Raw genomic sequence first — 5,886 nt, 5'->3', positions numbered from 1 at the left:
TATGAAGCCACTTTATATTTATCATGCAATCCTGCATTGTAGGCAGCTGTGCGCACATTTAGAGCCTTCCTTATGGATCGATCCACCCATGGCTTCTGATAAGGAAAAAACTTTACAGAGTAAGTGGGAATAGTCCCTTCCATAAGAAACTCTGTATAAGCAAGCACTGCTGCTGCTGTAAACATGCTGATATCTGGAACTTCGCTGAAACGTCTCCCCAGTGCATCTTTTAAAATGGCTTGTGACTGGTCTGCCCAGTGATTTTATTTTTGTACCTGTATGCTATTTTAAAGAATTCAGCTAAAGCAGGTAATCACAATGCACAAATCAGTTGGCTTAGCAACAAGATGAATTCTGCAATAATATTACATTATATTCATACCAAACAACTAATCCATTATGTAACTAACCCTAACCTTCTATAAAGAGTAGTTGATTTGCAGAGTAACCAAATCAGTCTCCTGTTATTTCCATCTTTTGTTTTCTTTGATATCAACATAACAGTAACATCACATGTCGAAGTGGAAACAATTAATTTTAAGCCAATACCATGCTGGTCTAGATATTTATTACAAAAGCATGCTGAAGGCAAATAAACCAGACTTTACACCTGCAAATATTCAACAAGCTGTTGCCAAAATATTTAGCAAAACTCCCTTCTTCACTTCACTTCTACAGGGTTTACTATTATACAATATACTATTATTTAACTATTATATAATATAACTTTTATTATTCACTGTCACTGGACAAGTGCGCTAGGGGAATGTTTATGTTCACGATTTCTGTAAATAAAAATCATTAAAAAAAATAAATAAATAAAAAATTAGTTTCCTTTTATCCACAAGAGGTCACTGTGTACCATCAAGCGTGTGAGTGCTTTATCATACAGAATCTGATGTTCAATGTGGTGCCATTATACTACAGGTGTACTAATAAATACACTTAAAATAAAAGCTGTGTTGAGTCACAACATCCTTTTGGAATCGAATCTATGGTTCACAGAATGTTTTCAGATGACTTAATACAATAATTTAATTATTAAAATACTACAGACGTGTACAAATTTGTTAGATTTGGAGTTACAAAGGTGAAACACTGCTGTGCTTTGAAACTGACTAAAACTAATCAAATAATTCACGACTCAATCTCCCAGCACTTCATTATTATTTGTTACACATTTATTTTTTTAACGCTTCACTGTACCATTCCACGTGTCTGTGTTCGCTTTATAGGATTCTTCTGGAATGTTTTCATTGTTTTGGAGTATTATATTGAGTAAGCCTACAGCAGAGCTACATTTAAATGGTGGAACTCTTGTCGTCAGATAGTTGTGTCATGCTTCCGCAAGAAATGTTTATTCGCTTCATTGCGCAACTCGTTTGCTGTATTGCGTTTGAACCCTCGGGAGGAACGGCCAATTGTCTGAGGAGCTAACAATGCAACTCAATAACAATACTCCACCCTCATGAGAATACTTTGTTCTCTGAAAATCTGATAGGTTCACCTGATGATAACAGAGTCATGAACGAGCCGCGTGCGCCCGCAGACCAGCACGACCGGTTCCCCCGCCTCTCCGTGCTCTTCACACACAACACGAGCAGACAAACATGCTGGAAATGCGTTTTAATATAAACAAATCTTTCACAACATACACACAAAATCTACTTTGGTGGTTTTGATAAGTTTTAAAATATATCTTATCAGTTATTACGAAATTAAGGCTGTTAATTTCACAGCATTACAAACGTACATCCGTATTGAAAATGCAAGTGTTCCCTCTTTATATTAACATATCAAACTTGAACAGGACATGACAACATTGATCATCCTTCGCATGACTATCAAAGAGAGGCTCTTATTTCACAGTGATTAAAAAAAAAAAAAAAAAAATAATAATCAAGTTTTAAGTCATACAAAGTCTTTGAGATTTGAACGCAGATGTTTTTTTAGAGCCCAACTTTATTTTTTTATTATTACCATATGTAGTTAAATCAATTTTCTCTTTGGGAAAGCGATTCCTGTTACAGAAAAGCTCTTAAGGCAACCCTGGAGGAAAAAAAAAACCTTAGATGGCAAGTTTCAGATTCAGAAAACTGAAACCTTATTAAAAAAGAAAAAGAAAAAAAGAAATACATAAATAAAAATAAAAAAATAAATAAAAAAAACTGTTTACAGAAATATATATATATATTCAACCTAAGGTTCCAAACCTGTATTCATTTCTTTATTTAAAAACCAAAATGGAAGAATGTTCAAGCCTCTAGCTTCTACACAATTAACTTGGATGGTGATTTAAGATACCAAGCTCTACAAAAGAACAAAAATGCATCATAAATTTATTATAATAGTGAATATGAATTGTGTGCTATATTCCAAGTCTTCTGAAACCATAATTAGATTTTTATCCCTTCGGCCTCAGCTTTAAAATGCCCATTTGCAGTCACATATTTGAAAATTTCCCATATGTTACTGGTCACAAAACATGTAAATTAGCCCGATTCAGATGGTAATGGTTTCTCATGTGGACGTCTGTAAAAATAAAAGTACATATGACCTCAGTGATAAAACTCATGGATTCGGATGGCGATCTTTTCACAGAGGAGTGAGTTCTGTGATCCCACGAACCCGGGAACGCGCTGCTCGTGACCAGTCACATAATGGTCTGCCGTAAATAAAATGAATTTTATTTACAAAATATATTCTTATTATTGTGTAAAATGTATTCTTATTATTCCAAGCATATTTTAAAATATATAATCCTATTTAAATCTCCTGTTTAAAAAGAGGCGCTATAGTTGTATATAATTATACGCGATATAGTTATATAGCCTATATATCTGTTTAAAATACACATTTTAAAACTGTATTGCATACCTGCTGCTGCATAATAAAGACCTATTTCGAATGTTTGCGTGCTTTTCTTCTCTTTCTGCTCACAGGCGCTGTGAGCAGTTATGAAGTATTGTTCTTTTAAATACTTTCCAGCATTTCAGAAATAAATATGTACACAAATTACACAGAAGTACAAGAGTTAACGTACCTTACGGTGTTTGGGAGTGCTCAAAAAGAGTTTAAGCACTGAATTTTGAATCGATTTCTTCTTGTAAACTCAAGAGATGTGGATTCGGATGGCATTTAAAGGGGTCATATGACGCGATTTAAATTTTTCCTTTCTTGTTACAAGCTCTTGGTGCATGAAGAAGATCTGTAAAGTTGCAAAGACTAAAGTCTCAAATCCAAAGAGGTATTCTTTATCAAAGTTAAGACTCTGCCACGCCCTCCTAAAACGGCTCGTTCAAACACGCCCCCCCACATCTCTACATCACTGTGTGGAAATATTTGCGTAATGCCGCCCAAATGTTCACGTAAAGAAAGAAGGCGTGGTTTCAGTAAGCGCAGTTAGTGTTGAAGCAGCCATGTCCGCGAGATGCTGTGTGTATCTAGGCGAAAGCAAAAGCACTTTATTTGGTCTTCCGAAAGTAGATGCATTTAGGAAGCTTCAAGATTACTTACAACAGAACAGCAACACATTTTATGGAAGACTGACTTTGCTAAGACAATCTGGCACTTCTGAATCAGCTACTGTAAGTCTGTTTTGTTATTAGTTTAAGTATTTGCTATTGACTGTTCAAATGCGGAGTTCTGCGTGTCAAGTGTGTGTGTGTGTGTGTGTGAGAGAGAGAGAGAGAGAGAGAGAGAGAGAGAGAGAGAGAGAGAGAGAGAGAGAGAGAGAGAGACAGGGTCACACAGTGGAGTCAGCTGTCTTAACCGTCCGTGGCTTGTGTACTGCAAACACATACGAGCTTCATCACTGTCTGTCACGTGACTCTGTTGCCTTTCGGGCTTGAACTGATGGTAAAACTAAGGACATTATTATCTGTCTTCACATTTATTTTGAAAGATGAAACTCGTGATTATGGAAAGGGGCGTTACATTTCATATGAGTGCTTGCGGTGTTCGGCCAATCACAATGCACTGGGTCATAATGTGTTTTTTGAACATTAAAGCATGTCAACATATTCTGTTACTCCAAATACACAAAATAATGATCTTTTAAAAAGCATCATATGACCCCTTTAAATTACCACACGACCTCGGTGTTTGTCAAAAAACAGTTGTTAATTTTGCTGGGGATTTTTACAGGGGTGGTGAGAGAAAAATACAGACATCCTTGAATCAGACGGCAATTAAATCACCGACTACCCCTTGTGAAACAATTACCGTCCGAATAGGGTTAAAGACGTCAATCCTGGTGCATGGCATCTAATGGCAACTGTTTTATAATTTAACATAAGCATGAACAAAACTCTGAAAAAGACGTACTGTCTATTTTTCTGTGGAGACTAACAGTACATAATAGAGAGAATGTGTGACTGGAATGACATAAGGCTGAGTAAATGTCAAAACGATAGTTTCTGAGTGAATTATTCTCGTAAAGTACTGATTTTAAAGCAGTGGTGCCAGTGAACACTAACATTCTTGTTCATCCACGCGGCCTAAAAATACCGCTAGTCGATGCTAACTGAATCTGAAAAGCTTGAGGGAAGGGAGGTGCTGGTGTTGGCAGGCCTTTACTCGTCCTGTGACCTGTGAGGCACTGGTGAAGTCAAGCAGAGTGTTGAGGCATGTTCACCTGATATTTCCTCCGCTGAGGAGTCTAAAGTGCTGCTAATGGAATTCCTGCAAGAAATATAGCACAGACTGTGCTGAAACAACACCTCCACACTGATCATTCACAGCACTGTTTGAGCCCTGCGGATTGAGGCCCATCCGGCCAACAGCTGATGGAGCGAAGGACTGTCACGCCAGAGAGGATTCCTCTACCACACGCCATGCACGCATGCAATGAGCTAACAGCACTGCGGAGGCCGCATCCTGAGCTTTCCCTCTGCCTAAACTAGGTTCAGATGGGATATTCATTCATAATCAAAACCATCTATCAGGAAGGGGTTGCTCAGGCTGAAGCCTCCGCCATCGGCAGTCTGAAAGGCATCTGTATGTGAAATTCCAATTAAACCAGTCAGATCATATTTCTGTGGAGCCCCGCACATGATATGTGGACAAAATCATATTCACTGTGGCCACGAATGAAGAACAAGGTAGCAAGGTAACAAATAAGTTACCTTAAACAAGGAGACAAATTAGTACGCAAACGAGGGAACCAATTAGTAGGTCACAAATTACTAAAACAAAGAAGCAAATTATTACAACGTAGACACAATTAACGAAAACAAGGGAACGAATTAGTGCAACATGGCCACAAATTACTAAAACGAGGCAACAAATCAGTATGACATGGCCACGATTTACTAAAAATAGGCTACAAATTAGTACAAGGCGGCCGCAGTTTACTAAATCAAAGGAACGAATAAGTACGACGTGGCCACAAAAGACTCGAACAAGGGAACAAATAACTACAGCGTGACCATTATTTACTAAAACAAGAACAATTTAGTACAACATGGTCAAATTTGACTAAAAACAAGGAACGAATTAGTACAAGGTGGTTGCAATTTACTAAAAAGTGGTACAATGTCGCTACAATTTACTAAAATGAGAGAACTAATAGTACTAAAATTTACTAAAACAAGGGAATGAATTAGCATAATGTGGCCCCAATTTAATAAAAAGACGGAACGAATTAGTGCTAAAATGTAGTACTAAAATTTACTAAAACAAGGGAACGAATTATTACGACATGACCACATTTCCTAAGAAGAGGGAATGATGTAGTACAACACGGTCAAAACAAGGTAGTGAATTAATATGTGGCCACAATTTACTGAAATGTACGCATAAAACGTACACACAATTTTTTTTTTTCCTTGCATATCATGTGTGGGGCTATGTATATTTTACACCAAAAAAGAAAAACATTTTGGA

The sequence above is a fragment of the Cyprinus carpio genome, chromosome B15 (assembly GCF_018340385.1).
Source record: "Cyprinus carpio isolate SPL01 chromosome B15, ASM1834038v1, whole genome shotgun sequence".
Classification (NCBI taxonomy): domain Eukaryota; kingdom Metazoa; phylum Chordata; class Actinopteri; order Cypriniformes; family Cyprinidae; genus Cyprinus; species Cyprinus carpio.
Note: the sequence above shows the minus strand (reverse complement) of the source record.